At 46.4% G+C, this 17,843-nt stretch overlaps 1 protein-coding gene across 1 annotated transcript in view; it reads left to right on the forward strand.

Moving 5' to 3' along the window:
- The window catches only part of LOC139052797 (sulfotransferase 2A8-like), a 49,175-nt gene extending 31,608 nt beyond the window's left edge, over positions 1 to 17,567 (forward strand). Inside the window, exon 2 of the transcript XR_011510065.1 lies at positions 17,151 to 17,567. The gene's annotated coding sequence lies outside the window, so the exon portion shown is untranslated. The remainder of the gene's footprint in view (positions 1 to 17,150) is intronic.
- The last annotated feature ends 276 nt before the right edge of the window (positions 17,568 to 17,843 follow it).

Consider the following 17,843-nt stretch of genomic DNA (forward strand, 5'->3'; position numbering starts at 1 on the left):
GACTGGGACGAATTCCGTAAGGGGCGCCTCACCACAGCACGAGACATCACAGAGATCGAAACCTGGACTGCGGAACTCCGCGATGCAGTGTGCTCAGCCACAAAGTCCATAGAAACAGACGAGGACATCATCATCATGGACAGCCGCCTGGCCCATCTGATAGAGGCCAAACGTTCGATACAGGCGCGTTGGAAGCAGCACCGGCTGAATCGCAAATTGAGGAAGAAGGTGGCTGACTTAAATAGGGCCATTGAACAACATTGCATGCTCCTGTGCCGTCAACAGTGGAACGAGATCTGCAACCGAGCTGACAGGGAATTGCACCGCAGTTGTACATGGAATCTATTTCGGCACCTCCTAGACGAAACAAAGACCAAGTCAACCCAGCGAGACCGCCTGGCCCGCCTCATGCACACCATCACACAACAACAAGGAAAAGACGCTGTTATCAGGAGCCTGGAAGCCAAGTATCTGCCAGAGACGCCAACGGAAACCCACCTGCCGTACGGGGGGCTGCCAAACGCGTGGCTAGACCGAGACATTACCATATCAGAGGTACGGGTAGCGCTGCACGAGCTCAACACCCGCTCAGCAGCCGGCCCAGATCTCGTTACAAACAAGATGCTACGCAACCTGGACGACGCTTCGATAGAGGCCCTAACCGACTACTTCAACGAATGCTGGCATTCGGGCAAGCTCCCCCGACAGTGGAAAACGGCTAGAACGATCCTGATTCCGAAACCGGGCAAACCACTGGACATCGGCAACCTGCGTCCCATCTCGCTGACGTCCTGCGTGGGCAAGGTGCTGGAGCACGTGGTCGCCAACCGTTGGCAGGAATACCTAGAGAAGGAAGGCCTCTATCCTGACACGATGATCGGCTTCCGGCGCAGACTCAGCACACAAGATGCCATGTTACAGCTCAAACAAGAAATCGTCGACAACAAGACACAAGATAGCAAAGTAATTCTGGGTATCGATTTGCAAAGTGCATTCGACAAAGTCACACACTCAGCCATATTAGGACAAGTATCAAGGCTCAACATGGGGGTAACGAGCTACAATTACATTCAAGACTTCTTGACCAACCGCACGGTGGAACTGCACGCCGGACACCTCAAGCTCCCCGAACACAAGCTCGGCAGTACGGGTACTCCACAGGGTTCGGTTATATCGCCGTTGCTCTTTAACCTCGTCATGATCGGGGTAGCGAGGCCAGTAGCGGGGACCGGCGTCCGGCATACGATCTACGCCGACGACATTACCCTGTGGGCGGCCGGCGGCACCGACGCCAGCATCGAGCAACAGCTGCAAGCGGCGGTTACCGCCATCGAGCAGCACCTTGATGGCACAGGCCTCATGTGCTCGCCCACCAAATCCGAGCTGTTCGTCCTCACACCGCTTCGACCGGGATGGAAGCGCGCTCCTCTTCGCGAGTGTGATCACATCAAAATTGTGACTGCATCGGGGCAACGCATCCCCGAAGTTCCCAAGATCAGGGTTCTGGGCCTGCTGCTCAACAAGAGCGGCCGCAACGACGAGACCATCAACAAGCTTACCACCAAGGCAATGGACGCCATCCGGCTCATACATCGAGTCTCTGCACGACGGGCGGGCATGCGTGAAGACAGTCTCGTGCGCCTTGTCCATTCGTTCGTGATCAGTCACATCGCCTACGTTGCGGCCTACCTTAATTGGCACGTCACTGACAGGACCAAGATCAACACGCTGATCAGACGGGCTTACAAGGTGGCACTGGGTTTAATGGAGACCACGAGTACGGCTCGGCTCTTGGAGCTCGGCGTCCATAACACCCTAGAAGAAATAGCCGAGGCGCAGCTCAGCGCGCAATTCGAGCGCCTCTCTACCACCAAGACGGGCCGCAGTATACTGACGTCCCTGGGTTACAGCCCCGAAGCTCCCAACCGGCAACCGTGCGAGATCACAGATGAGGCGAGGGCCCACATTTACGTGGACCCCATCCCGAAGAACATGCACCCAGAATACAACCAACAATGGCGGCAGGCGCGGGCCAAAGCCCCCACTGAACAACACGCCCAAGACCCGCACGCCCGGTATGTGGACGCCGCGGAATACAAGCGGGAAGGCTTCGTGGTGGTGGTCGTTGCGGCGGCTACCGGCACCAAGACAACGGCGGCGAGCGTGCGGTTGCCATCGCTCTGGCGATCACCGAGGCCGAGTGTCGCACCGTGCTCAGCGACTCGAGGAATGCCGTGCGCAACTTTGCCAAGGGGCGAATATGCGCGCCGGCGGCCGCCATCATCGGCAAGCTCCAACTTCAAGACCGCGGCAGCACCGTCCGTATCAAGTGGTTCCCGGCGCACGCCGGCGACTGTGCATCCTCACCGAACCACAACGAGACGGCTCATTCGGAGGCACGAGCGCTTACTTTCCGTGCCCCCGAGAGTGACCGTTCCGTGTGTTGGTTCGAAACCAAGGACAGATTGACTAGTTATGCGGAAGTAACCAAGTGTTACCGCTTAGCTCGACGGACAATGCCGCCTCCCCACCCGGCACTCAGTCGGGAGGAGGCCGTAATCCTAAGACAAATACACACCGCGTCACTCCTCACCCCCGCAATGCTGCACGTGCTTCACCCAGAGCTCTATCCAAGTGGGCTGTGCGGTGTTTGTGCAGCGGGTCCGGCGGACCAGTGGCATATCATGTGGGACTGTGCCAGGTTCCCGACGGCAGCTACTTCCAGGACTTACCCGCCAGAACTTCAAGGTGCACTGCAGTCTGCAGACAAGGAATCACAACTATGGGCCGTCCAGCAGGCCCGGGGTGCGCTGGAAAAGCACAAGCCTCATGACCCACTACAAACGGGCCCAACTGGGCTAGTGCAGAGTAGGGTATAACCCCGGGTCGACGCTTGGCCAGCGTCACGACACGTTACATCGTCGTTTGCCGGCACTTCATTAAAGTTATCCCTATCCTATCCTATCCTAGGGACGGATATATAAAAGCCAGAAGAAGTGTTTATTATAAAAGAACATTTGAAGATGGCACTATCCCCAGCAGCATAGTTTTATTTCCGTTCCGGATGAAGGACACCCCCAGCGATCTCAATTACCCGGAACTGGCCCAAGCTGGGGCACTATAACGAAAACCTATTCCAAACTTTTCTATTCGAATTCTGCTATCAGCCCTCCGCGATTGGTCAAAAACTTTTTTCGACCCCCCCCCCCCCTTCACCTGTCTGTCACGCTACGTCACGAAAACCGCAATACCACCCCATCTGATATGATGTGTACACACTGATTATGCATGATTTGACAAAAAAAAAGAAAAACAGATATTTCTGATTCGACCCCTTTTCACCATTAGCCCTCGGCTATTGGTAAAAAGTTTTCGGCCTGCACCCACTTCACGTGCCTGTCCCTCACCGCGTCAAAGTGACGTGTACGCGATAAAGATGCATTAATATGCCGAACAAAACTGAATTTCTTTCGGAATAGCCGCAGGCTGCCCCGTTCCGAAAGGAATAAAAGATTGCTGCCGCCATTCGCTGAGACGCTGGCTACTCGTGCCTGCCGGAGAGCATGTGTGTATTTGCGTGGAATAAAACTTGCGTGACCGTGTAACGTTTTCTAGCGCTTTCGGCCCGTTTACTACCTCATTCTGCCAACTTGTCTTTGCTGAGGGTCAGTTTTAGCGTCATTTTAAGCTTCCGCTTCATGCCACCACGATTTTTGACCAGCCACCACACGCTAAGCAAGGGAAAGTCGACCAATCGCAGACGCTGGCACCACCCTCTTCATCCAGTTATCGATTTTAAGTGCACTGAACCCCGTGAATCCCTCTCCACTTGAGCGTTCTCCTCGCCTCTTGACAGCCACTTAGATACGACAAGCCGCTCAGTGTAGGCAATGTTATGCGCTTTTCAAGTAAACAAAAGTGAGCTCGTATGAACGAGGAGAGTGTTTGATTGGTCTGTTCAGACAACCCTGTGGGTGACCGCCCGGTGCTTGCGTCGCTGGTTACGCAAATTTGACGTCAGGAAATTGGAATAAAAACACATTGAAATAGTTTCACGTTATAGGGCCCCTGGTTTCACCTGGCGTCTACAAATCTTATTTTATCACCCTCAGCTAATAAGCTATCTGCTGTGTTCGACTGCATTTCTCTTCCTTGGCGCCCATTCTGTCACATTTTTAACAATCAACCTATGGGGTTTCACGTGCCAAACCCATTTCGTGATTATGAGGCACGGCGTAGTTGGTGGACTCCTGAAATGTCGAATACGAGGGGTTCTTTAACGTGCACCTAAATCTAAGTACACGGGGGTTTTCGCACTTCGCCCCCATCGAGATGCGGCCGCCATGTCCGGGAGTCGATCACGTGGCCTCGCGCTCAGCAGCCCGACACCATAGCCACTGAGCAACCACGGCTGGTCATTCTGTCACCTTAATAGTCCACCAGTTACCTGCCCTACGCATTACATGTCTTCACAGTTCCAGTATTTCTCTTAATGTCTACTGAAATATCGGCCATCCCGATTTGCTGCTTCATACACACTGCTTCTTTCTCTTTCTTAAAGTCACACGTAACATTTTTTTGTTCTATTACTCCTTGCACAGTCCTTAAGTTTCCTCGAGCTTCTTTGTTGAGCTCCGAAGTCATGCCGCAATGTTAGCACCAGTAGATGAAATGATTGGACTGCATTTGGCTCCACGCCGCAATGTGTAAAACACCCGCGTATGACTCACGCGTGAAAATGTGCAGAGGAAATTATGGTGCCGACGTGAAAGTCTAAATGGAGTCATACAGCGGTAGGCGCAACAGTAACTCTGTTCTTATACAGTTAAACTTAGGATAAGAGGTGATAGTTATTTTATTTGTGCTTTCTAATGAGAATACTTTTGTGGAGCCAATATATACCGAGTTAAATTTTGTTTGGCTATATAGACAATTATAATAAATGATTACAGCTGCACTCACACCCCTACTGAATATCTGATAACAGAAATTGGGATACTGCATCATGTTGGCATCAGCTACAGAATACTGTGTTCTATCGAGCACACTAGAGACACTAATAAACCACCCAAATAGGTGCTTCTCAATGAATCTGACACAAGCACATATTCAATGTGTGAGCTTCAAGTGCAGCATTGCTTGATGGTGCCACCATGGTTGGTAGTGCTAGGGTTTGAGGAAGTGTACGAGACAACGAACTTGGTTACAGATATTCATCGAAGCCTGCGCTAAAAACGCAGCAAATGTCTATGAACGACAATAAACACAAATCAGGAATTGTAAATGGGGTATTGCTCGCCCAGGGATAGCAATTTCTGCAACTAAAATAAATGCAACAAAACGCTAGTTTCACTGTTACTTATAAAGAGGAACATGTGTCGCTCTCGTCCCTTGCCTATTGAAGGAATATTTATTGTTTTTGAGCAGAAGGTTTTACGTGTTTCGGCGTTCCATGGGCGGATGCTGGCTGACGCGTAGATTCTGGAACCTCACATTATTTTTTTCATTTTAGTTTAATATATTTTGCTGTCGCAACTTCCTTCCGTTCCCCCTATCTGTGTGGTTGTGCGATAGGCTAAAAAGAAGGCTGCAAAACATATTCTCAGAAATCAAACTATCGTTTCAGGATAGCGCTTGTGCGCACCGATACTCTTTCTGTCAGAGGTTCCTGTACGCCGAAAAAAATCGACAAGTGCAGTCTCTCACCTGATAAACACCTGTTGGTCGTCACCTACAATACGTAAAGGGTACCACTTACGCACAGTTGAATGAAACATAGCGTAAAATGGACGTGTAAGCACATCATTTCTTTTGTAGTGAACCATTCAACCAAACAGATGGGAGTTGACTACGAACGAGTTTGCCACTCACTTAATGGCAAGCAGTAAAGCAGTGTTCCAAAACATAACTTGCCAACAAATACTGACGCTTCTTTCCCAAAACAATAACAACAAGAACGCTTTGAATACAACCAGACAAGTAAAAGCTATGTACAACAAGCAATCATGCTGCCATTAATTTCTGAGAACAAAATATTAACAACGTACAGCGTGTTACATGTACGACACCCAAAGCATGTCGTCAGAAGCAAACGCGCACCAATCCCTTGATTTCTGGACCAGTCTCTGCAGCCTAACCTTATGGTATATAAATATGCAATGCGTTTGTTGCGATAGCAACTATATAGATGTTAAATGCACCTTTTTCCCTTCCACATCGGTGTCGCCGTCAGCGTGATGTTCTGCATAATGTCTAATGGTAGTAACGCCATCGCCACGCTCCGTATGCTGTAGCACGCGAGGGGAGCCAACAGACGCTGCTTAATCTAGCGTACGCAAAGGCGGAAAGCTGAGAGAAAACTGCGCAGCGTTCCGTTGCGCGAAACTCCACGGTGGGATAAGAAATAAGGCTGGGGGAGGAGGGGGGGGGGTGGCGGCGTTCTTCTCCGGCAGCTGCTGTATATTTAGAACCACGTGCAAGTGAAACCGACGATCGCGGCACAACCGTGCGCGTCGTGAGGTAGCAAAGCGGGGAGGCCGCGTGGCAGGGCGGGGGCTAGGCGTTCTACTCCGACAGCAAATGCGTACTTTGCGTGGCCGCACGCGGCCGCGCGCGCCTTATCTCGAACGCGATCTGCAGACAGATTATGCCTTTGTGCGTGTTGCGTTTTTGCCGTTCAGTTTGGGCTGAAGCGATAGACAGCAAAACTGTCCCTTCACTCGCTGCTGCGGTCGCACTGCCTCACGCCAGCGTTTTCACAGCTGGTGTGCTCGGTCATCGGCTGTAATGTGTTCATTTACGCCTGTCCACGCTGACACCATGCTTGTTAATTTAGTTAGAAAGCGAATGATTCCAAGTTTATACGAGTGGTAAAACTACTATCCTTAGTCTTTATAGCTGGCTACTAATTTCATAGCGCAGTCGATGCCTCGCCTTTCAGGCGAAACTGTGGCTTTTTCAAACAAGTTCTACGACCAAACTATTGTGAGCTGAACACTTTAATACAAAAAAAAATCATGTTGACTACCTATATGAATGTAAAAGCCACATCAAGTGTAAGCCCACTGAAAGAAAGGAAACAATTGTTTAAGAAAAGTTTTTTTGCATTATCGCAGGAACAGTGGACAAAATTATGGAAGAGGGCTTCAGTCAAAGACCCTGCAGCATGGCACTTTATGCACGCCTCGCACACTCATCACGCTGTCGTTATCATTGTCGGCGCATGGACGCCGTTGCCGTGTGCGCATGCAAGGAAGGCTTCCGAGGTTGCTGTTTTGTAGTCGGCTCTGTGGCAGCTACTAATATGTGACCAAAACATGTTATGCTGTACATTTGTCTGATCTGCCCTGGTACCCGCTACGGACGAAAAACGACAAGCCATACCCCGTATTCTGCATAACGCGGTGCCCTACACAACTAGTCGATTCTTTTTGGAAGTAGTACAGGCATATCTCATAATTTATTACCCCTAGATTTGTGTGCTCTATTTAACCCGTCTGACAGCACTGCTCAGTCAATCTAGCATCAGCTTGTCTCCTCTGACCATGCTTTAAAAAGAAATTGAATCGCGTTCCAGACTTCGTCTTCCTCCTCCTGTGTTCGTTCTCTAGAGCAACAAATTGTTCATGCTGCCTGTCAATCAGTGTTGGTCCAGTTAATCTAGCCAGAAACACCTAGCCGGATGTTTCAGGAATATTATTTATATGTTACCTGTAGGGAACACTCAACAACAGAGGGTTAAACGGCTCATTATATAGAAAGATTGTAGAAAAATAAAAAAAGACTGCTACGTCATCGCTAGCTTGATGAAATAACTTATCCTATAACAGCATTTATTCATCGGACATGATGAATTCAAGAAAAAATATGCTTTGCGAGGGGTAAAGAAGAACCTGGGTTTGTAGAGCAATCAAATAAATTATTCTGCTATGCATGTTTGGTGACCGCAGAATACCAGAATCACCGTCAAATTGTTGTATATCTTTCTGCGGAATTTCGGCGGAAGTAACTTCGACTTCCGAAAACTGTGCCATTCCATATGTCATGAAATAGTAGGCGAAAATATAATAGCTTGGAAAGAAGCGGTTATTTTATCATCTACTCTTCCAATAGTTAGAGTTGTTGACTTACGAAGGAATAAATATTGCTGTATTCGTAAAACGCATTTATAATGATCGGGACCGGTTGTATACCTAAATTTTAATAACAGGTATAATTCACCCAATGACTTGAAGCTTCGCTACGCATGGTCCATAGCATTTTCCTTATTCTCTACAAACAGGAACGAAGTGTCTTCTTGAGTTCACCAAGACACTCACCGAACCACAAGACACTACTACGGGCCTATTGGAACGCATGAAAATGCACAGAAAACAAAGACGCAGCAAAACTTTGCAAAGATCGAGATGAGGCCAGAAATGCTAACTTAATGCCAGGCATTTCACATATATTGCTCTGTATTTTCAGAAAATGTCAGCTTGGGATGACGTAGAGCTCTCTCGTGATACTAGAGACATGGCTAATGCATATAGCATTGTTGCATGTAGCGCTGATACACAAAACACTTTGATTAGGTGACGCTTTTGAAGCAGCCCACATATCAGGCATAATCTGCGAACGCCTCGCTAAATATCTCACTTGTTGTTGAGTAGAGCTATTTCATTGTTTTGTGCAAACTTTGGATGCCGTTCCAATATTATGCTTGGTAAGCTCTGGACGCCAGAAAAGTAAGTTTCTCCAAAGTCTGTTATTACTTTACGCACTAAAAGATTACCTTGACCTAATATATATTACCTTGACCTTCTCTCTCTACAAATATTGAATTACTTCATTGCTTAGTTTTCTGGATAAAGTGAGAACATATCTAAGTGCTTTCCAGTGCACCTCTAAACATGGAAAAACATGAGGGACTAAAAATTTTTATTGAGGCCGTCTTTACCACAAATATATTCTTTTATGCGCATTCACACTAGCGCGTCGCACGTCGCCTCCAAACTAAAATTTTAAACATGCTTTACTTCCACCAATATGCACCAAAAATTACCTAAATCGTTCTTCGAGAACTTCTATTCTAGCTAATAGCTTCGCTATAAAATGACGAAGAGTGCAAGTGGCGTCACTTTTCATTTTCAATACTTTATGTATTTGAAATGCCTTTATTCTCGGGCAGATGTGTTGAACTTCCTGGTGACATTTCCTGTCATTGCCGTGTGGGCCTTTCAGTGATCAGAAAGAGTAATTTCTTGCATATCTTTACTTGTGTAATATCCTTTACAAGTCCTCATGTTGGGACTAGTCGGTAAATCATAGTAAGAGGTAAAAGATGGTTTCGTTGGACCAAGACGACAACGGAAAACGCTTGTGTTATGATCGCCCGTTTTGTTCCCCTCTTGTCTAGCGCTGTGGTTGTGTGTGTGTGTTCATTCATTCACTTTATTCATTACTCTGCAATTGATGGCGTGCGTTTGAGTGAATAAAGAGTTTCACCGAGTCATGAAGTAATGACACGGACACCGAAAGATGGGCGCAACTGAGGAAGGCGGTGGCATTGACAACGGCGAATAGATACAGCTGGATGCCAGTTCGGCGTTCCTCAGCCAGAGAGAGCTCGGGAATAGTGCTGGAGTGCTTCGGACGAAGAACGTCACACCGAGAAGCTTGATGCGACGTCCTTCGCAAGGTGGGAGCAAGGAGTGACCTTCGGCCTGCGCCTTTACAGGCCCCTATTCCCGCGCTTTCTCCGTCCCACCCCGTCTGCCACACTCGCTGTCTCCGCGGGACGCTTCTCCACCATGAAGGCTTCCCACGGCTTAGCTTCTGGGGCATCATGACAAAGCTCCCGTCATCTTCGCCGATGGGTTTTGTTGGAGCACCAGTACCGCCTTTCTGCGTCGTCATCGGCTTTTCACAAAAATCAACGACAATGTACCCTCGCAAATACTGACAGGCGTCCCCTTTCCAGAAGTCTATTTCACGCACACACAAACGCACACACAGACACACACGTACACACGCACGTACACACGCACATATGCACACTAACGGCCCTGCTCTGCGTGGCAGTCAAACTTGCACAAAACATAAATCCACATTAAGAGCATACAACAGTCTTGCTTGGTCTAGGTAACGACGTCAGGAAAAGATGCTGGTCAAATGAACCACATCTCATGTTACTGCATCCTTAATATTACTAATTGGCGAGAACCTTTGCCTGCCACTAAACATTCCAGAGGCCCGAGAATCATGAAACTGCCCATTTATGACAATGGTTTCATGACAATGGGAATACTGGGCAGGTTGCCCGCTGTTGAAACATTACTTTTGCTGTCGTTCATGCTGTCTTGCGGTGACTAGCCAATTTGACACTTTGGGGGTTGGAATAATATATATGTGCACGTTTTGTTCCAACTTGACGAAAACTAGCCGAACGTCGTCACGGTTAGTGAAGTCAGAAGCCGAAGGCCTGTTTGTAACCCCGACACAAGTTGTACTAGCAGCTTCTTCTGAAAAGAAGCTAAGCTTGCGGTATAGCCCAGAGGCCCTTGATTTGAAATAAGGCACTGTCACATAGCCCATATAACTTTTTGAATTTCAACAGACATAATATATGTTATGTCCTGGCAGTCCAAAGCCACGGATATATTCTGAACCTCGACATACACATGTTTCAAGTCAACTTTCAAGTTTTAGCTGACTAGCAAATTACCTTTGTCCGTCATGCGGCAAGATACATAAAAGCTGTGGGCCTGCAAGTACGCTCTTCTTATTATGTATATACGGGTGAGAGAGAGTGCATCTTCATCTTTGCGGCGAAGCACAGAACAAGCGTGAGGTTTCGTCGACATACCAATCGATTATTTTGTTATGCACTCTTCAGTTGTTCGTATTCACTGTAATTGGTGCACATTAAACGAACGATTCCTATATTGTGGTTTACTTGTGCCTATTAAAATGAATATTTTATTCGAATTTCAATGTCGTTCTCTCTATCACTGTCAGACGTCGAGTAGGCCGCTAAATCAGCCGAGTGCTCTTGGGTACATTTACACTATGTTCATTACCAAGATTTGCTTTAGCTTGCGTGCGAACCTCAGAAGCGTGCTGTTCAACGCCTATAGGTTTTGCAGATCTATCTTGCATATGTTCCTTGTAAAACGTCCTTGGAAATACAAATGTTCTTCTTGCTTCATTTGTTTCTGCTTCCTTCTGTCCAAAGCGACCAGGAAACTTATGACAGCTATCCTTAGCGGCGGCACCTTTCACTTCCCTTCTGGCGGCTCATTTTAGATGTCCAGGTTTAAAAGTGATGTCCATATCCTCGAGACGGATAAAGATCTGGGTCTATGTAAGTAAACCAGACCTTGAGCCAAAGTGAACGGCATTCAGAAAAGCTTGCAGTAGGATTTGCGGCAGATCCGACGCACCTTATGGAACTTAACATAGAGTGAAGCTTTGTTTAGGTGCATAGCGTGTGCTTAAACGTTAGTGAGTTTGCGTGCTATTGTAATGATAGTGCAAATTCATACCGACGGATTTCTCCCAACGCACTCAATTCAGGTTACATGCTGTCCTAAAGTAGCCGCTTTTTCTCTACTTCGGTTCAAACGCTTGAGCTGCCACCCAACATGCTACGCGTTGTGACAAGGGCGGCGACCATGTCAAAGGGCTGGTTTGTGATCGCACGATATAAGAATATGTGTAATCCTGGCTTAGTGGTTATACCACCTGGCTGATTCTCTTGTGAATTTTGTGAACAAAAGTTCTAGCGCGCCATGGTGATCGTAAGGGAATCGTTTTAATGCGAAGCGATATGCAGAAGCACTCCTCAAGGTCACCAAGGCCACTTTTATTGTTTTGATTAAACCTAAAAAAATTGGTCACTTCGAAATCTCGCCCTATTATGCAAGAATTTGACGATTTTCTACTAGGCTGAAGAAAGTCTCTATTGCTAAAAATATGATTATGATATACAAAGTAATAAATTCGTGGCCTTTGAGATTAAACTTAATTTATTGGTTTCTGAAGAGCATGAAGTGATAAGCTAACTTGGGGGTTTGCAAACAGTCAGTCCGTATTTCATTTGTAGCGTTAGGTTTCGGTTAGGATGAAATAGGGGAATGTAGTATAAATATGAGGGCTCAGAGTCCTCTGGTCCCCAGGGCTGCAAGAAAGTCCAAAGTCCCGACACGTTCACGCGCAACTGGCGTGCATCTGTCGCGCAGATTCGCGCTCATTGGGGCAATGATGTGACCTCAAAACCGATCGCTACTTTCCGCAGCTGCGTCTGTGATCGCCAGGACCGCAAACATGTGTGGACATCAGAAGGCGAACGTTGCTTCTACGTCAGGTGGCATGATAGATAGCGGGATAGGTTGCGGGATACGTAGCGCTTCCCTACCTTAACGGAAAAAGTAAAAACAAGAAGATATAGCTTGCAAGTGCACAAATAAGGAGCCAACATTAATTTTTTCGCACCATAATAATGGTTTGTAAGGAAGTCTCACACGTTATGGTTAAGGTATGAACTATTCGTCAAGACAGCAGCAGAATCCACCAGGCATGGTCATGAAAGTCTGAGAAGATTCGCCAAGAAAGCTTCGCTTTGAAATAAAATAGCAGTAACATATGAAAAAATGCAATGAAAAGCTCGCGGCTTTAATAGCCAATTGAGCCATCAGGTGGCTCGACGAACAAGAGCATGCGGCAGGAGCTCTTTCCACGCTTTTCTGTAAAAAGAAACCTGGCTTAACGCTCTTTCTTGTCGGTGTATAACTAAACAGCAATCTTCAGCTCGGAGTGCAACTCGATTTGCTGTTTATAGACGTGTAAAATGCTAAACTGCTTTGATGAGACCACCAATAGAAATATTTTAATAAAATTTCTTACATTCGAGCAACAAAAGTTATAGAAAGTATAACAATCACAATTTTTATTTCAGATAAGAACAATTTTTTTAAACTGCCTAACATGTTTCGAGGACTTTATAAAAAGCACGATGCTTCAGAATCGGTAACTCTGTACCAGAAACAAACATTGCAGTTCTGAAAACTGCATCTGTTCGAGCCCCTAAAGCTGATAAAACTTGATATATGATGTTACAAGTTGCGCGAAATAGGGCCCTATAACGTAAAACTATTCCAATATGTTTCTATTCCAATTTCCTGACGTCAAATTTGCGTAACCACCGACGCAAGCACCGGGCGGTCACCCATAGGGTTGTCTGAACAGACCAATCAAACGCTCTCCTCGTTCATAGGAGGTCCCTTTTGTTTGCTTGAAAAACGAATAACATTGCCTACACTGAGCGGCTTGTTGAATCTAATTGGCTGACAAGAGGCGAGGAGAACGCTCAAGTGGAGAGGGATTCACTAGGGCAGAGCCAGTGCACTGAAAACTGGTAACCGGATGAAGAGGGTGGTGCCGGTGTCTGCGATTGGTCGGCTTTCCCTTACTTAGCTTGTGGTGGCTGGTCGAAAATCGCGGCGGCATGCAACGGAAGCTTAAGAATGAAGCTAAAATTGACCCTCAGCAAAGAAGAGTTGGCAGAATGAGGTAGTAAACGTGTCGAAAGTGCTTAAAAACGTTACACGGTCATGCAAAAAGTTTTATTATACGCAAATACACCCATGCTCTCCGGCAGGTGCGAGTAGCCAGCGTCTCAGCGATCGGCGGCAGCTATCTTTTATTCCTTTCGGAACGGGGCAGCCTGCGACTATTCCGAAAAAAGTTCAGTTTTGTTCGGCATATTAATGCATCTTTGTCGCGTACACGTCACTTTGACGCGGTGAGTTCGTGCGGTTTTGTGACGTCCCGTGACAGGCAGGTAAAATGGGTGCAGCACGAACACCTTTGACGAATAGCCGAGGGCTAATGGCGAAAAGGGGTCGAATCAGAAATAACTGTTTTCCTTTTTTCTGTCAAATCATGCATAATCAGTGTGCGCACATCATATCAGATGGGGAGGTATTGCGGTTTTTGTAACGTCGCGTGACAGACAGGTGAAATGGGGGGTGGTCGAAAAAAGTTTTTGACCAATCGCGGAGGGCTGATAGCAGAATTGGAATAGAAAAGTTTGGAATAGTTTTACGTTATAGCGCCCATAGTTACAACGTTTACCAGCGTATTGCAAAAATCTGCCAAAATTTGTGACGTACATCGGATTGATGTGTACTTTATCTACTTTGTCCAGTTTAAATCTAAATTATCTCCAGTTTAAAGAATTATGATATTAGTTTGCAGTGCTCAGTGGCTGAGCACTGCAGTGGCTGAGTTGTTAACTTTATTCTGTAGATTTAATGGTTTGGCAAATCTGTGGTTACAACTTTAGACTGCGCAAGGTAAGCGAAGAACAACTCTGAGAAGGGCACTCAGTGAAAGCACACAGGCGTCGGGACCTGCGTCGTGCTTCTGTGATTTCAAATGTCCTTCGAAGAGGTAATTGCTACAGCAACAAGATTTTCAGTCTTGACAGGAGACATCGGAGATTCGCCCGTGAGATCTCGGAAGCCAAGTATCCGTAATGAAGTCGTGTCACTCGGTCCATAGAATGTCGTTATTTGCAGAGGGTTGTCAGGCTCCAGCTGATGGTATATTATCGTTAGAGATCTGCGTTTCCTCAGTTGACTTTATTGTTTTAGGGTGCATTTCAATTTCGCGAACGGCTATACGCCCTGAGACTTCGGTTTGGGTTTACTTATTTCTTAGAGAACGCATTGTGGATAATAACAAAAACATTTTAGCAACTCGTACCAGAATCTATGTCACGGGTTACAAATTTTAGCAACATAAAGACGCATGCCTTCCAATCGTTCCTTCCGTAACTGTGGCACGTTGCTTCTTGTCCTCAACAGGAACACAGAAAACTCGCTTCGGCGTTCGCACTAGATACCCGGAAGGCTATGAGACAGCGCACAATGCGAAAGGGGAGGCCAGTCATTGGCATGAATACGCCAGAGCACCATTGGCTCAACATATTCTTTTACATCATGTGGCTGGTATACGTCAAAAAGACGTGCGCAAGTCGGGAGATGTGGTCGTTATCTCACACAGCTGAGCCAATTATAGGCAAGTGATCCCAAGGTCAGAGAAAATCGGCATTTACGTCCGGGCCTATAGTTTGCACCCAGTAGCAGAATTTTTCGCTGGCATAGTGCAGCTCACTGGCTATGTTAATTTCGACAAAAAGGTTCCACTTCCCAACCACTGCGTTGTAGTGCTCCATAAAAGATTTGCTCCTCGACAGTCTCACCCATGCCATAAGCTTCCTCACCGAAACTTATTAGCGTCTCATTGCTCCTATGAGCAAAGCGATTCTTGAGGGGCGCAGCAAGCACTGGGTAGACTTGGTGAATTAAAGTCTAAGTTTATGTCAGGCAGAACAGCGCTGAGAGGAAAATCACACAAAATAACCAGCAACTAGTTTTGATTAGGTTTTTGTAGAGCTAGGCCCAGTTTATTCTCTTTTGGCGGCTGTCTTCTGAATATATCCTGCAGTGACATGCAGTGGTACGTCCGAGAAACTTAAACCATCCTCGAGTATTTAAAGGCTACATGATCTCAAAATCGAAATCTTTAGGGTAAATTTGAATTCGGAGAATCTTTGCAGGTGAGTGTTTTTAGAGCTTTTCAGATTTATGAAAAAATGCACCTCTCGACTTATCGGGTACACTGTATGGTGGCCGAGCATTGTCTTTGCCTAAAAACAATATATCTTAGAGTGGGTTGCTACGCATATCTTATTTGCATACAAGCAGCATGTTACATTGAAAGATTAGTTAGAAGTTCGCACTTGGGCTCGTCTTTTCTTTTTTGTGTCACGCTCACCGCACGGTAAAACACGTTTATCTACTGCAGACTATCGCCTCAAATTTCGGAGTTGATCACAGGTAAAAAAAAGTGAGACTAAATTGTAGCCGCAATCTACGGAATCGTGGAATGGTGGCAGAACGTGACATAGACATGCTCCGGGGAGGTGGGCCCTCGTTGTGGGCCCAAGACGCTCTTTGTCATTTTACCAGCCTTAGGCTTTAGGACGTCGTCGGCGGAACCGTACCAGATTGTTCCGCCGTGACGTTGGCTCCCGTCTTATGGGTAAAAGCGGCAAATCGAAAAAGATGGCACTAAGGTCGACACTTGCATTGACTATTTCTCACGCGTTGCCTCAGCTAGTTTCTATCCTTGACTGCAAATGCCAGTAGTCGTCTACTTGTTGACCCACGAAAACACCGGGACATGCAACCACTCCAAACTCACGTGACTTAGAGAAATAGGCTTCGCTAAAGTAAGACTTCTTCTTTAACATTTCTATAGAAATAATGCAGAACGTGGGCGCCTAAGCGGAAGGTTGATTTCCTAACAAAATATTCGAGCATAGTGATGGAAATTATCGTCTAACACGACGTGGGTATACTGTGTGTGATGCGTAGTATAATAAGAGGCAGCGTTGAAGAGAAAACGCGCATGTTGCAACAGTGGTATGATTTGGCAATGGTTCTGGGAGTTGCCTTTTGGTACGTGTGCAGGAACCTATACCTGTTAGGAAAACTATTTATGCTAAAAATGTGGTCTTTATGTAGCTGTAGCAATTCAAATGTATGCTATCAAGTTACATGTAAGCCAAGCAATCTGGACAAATCTTTCCCAGTGACAAACGCAGTGAAGAAAAACCAGACAAGCAAAGCAAGTGTACAACACGCAATCGCGCATCTGTTTATTTGAAGAAAAAAAACTTCCACAACATAATGTGTTACGTAAACAATGGTAAAATTATTTTTGTAACAGGCACTCATTATATTTTTAACTAGCAGTGAAATTATTGTTTACCGACTGAGCAATACTTATTAGTTTTCCTCAACCAATGCTTCCCTTCTATAATTTATACGTCATAAGGGTAGAAATGGAGGCTTTCCTTAGCAAAGTAGTCGCATATTGAGTACAAGCCAGAGAGAACATTTTTACTTCCAAGACATCATTTATGCAACGGCAGAATTGAGTTAGCGCACACGAAATTTGAAAATGTATACTCTTTATGTGTCATGCAGGAAACAGATAAGAAACTGAGCTTGCAGAGCAAGAGATACGCGTGAGCTCTATGTACATAGCGACCGTGCTTAACCACAAGAGCAGCCATGTTCTCATTTACTCTTCTTCAGAATTTCAGAGAAGAGGGCTTCAAGTTCCGAGAAGAGCATGCCATGCCACAAGTCACGAAGAAAGTGCGGTTGAAGGGAAGCAGCAATCTTCACAACTTCGTCGCTCTTCTCATCCAAACCTTTGACCCTGAAAGACAGCCCCACCAAGGACACCGGCATGTTGACTCTATAATGCAGCTTGACGTTTTCTCCGATTCCTTCGACTTCGAACTGCGTCGTGAACCTAACAAGAAGTGCTTTGCTCTCGACTTCGTGTCGTGTGCCGTTTTCTCCGGTGAATGATCCAATCAGCACCAAGGGCTTTTCGTTGACGAGGTCGAACTGCACCACTCTAGTCCCATTCGGACAAAAAGTAAAAAATGGTCCGAAAGGTCGCAAGGAGTTCAGGCCAACGAACTTAAACAGACTCGAGTTGAATTGAGCCGGAAGTTCATCGTCCTCGTCCACAGTCTCGATGCGCTCAGTGGGCAGCTTAGCGATAAAGTCGTGTATCGAGCTTTCCAGGTGCTTGTCATGGAAAGAGCATTCCACTGGAAGTAGATCATGAAAATCAACTTTAAGCACACAGCAGTTGCGACTGTTTCACTCGCTTCATTTCTTTTCTGGACAACAAAACACACATTCTCAGTAGGTTAGAAAAACATAGATAATATTTCAAAACAACCATCTTTGGAAGCTTAGAGCAAGTTGTCG

This window comes from Dermacentor albipictus, unplaced genomic scaffold (genome assembly GCF_038994185.2).
Source record: "Dermacentor albipictus isolate Rhodes 1998 colony unplaced genomic scaffold, USDA_Dalb.pri_finalv2 scaffold_35, whole genome shotgun sequence".
Classification (NCBI taxonomy): Eukaryota; Metazoa; Arthropoda; class Arachnida; order Ixodida; family Ixodidae; genus Dermacentor; species Dermacentor albipictus.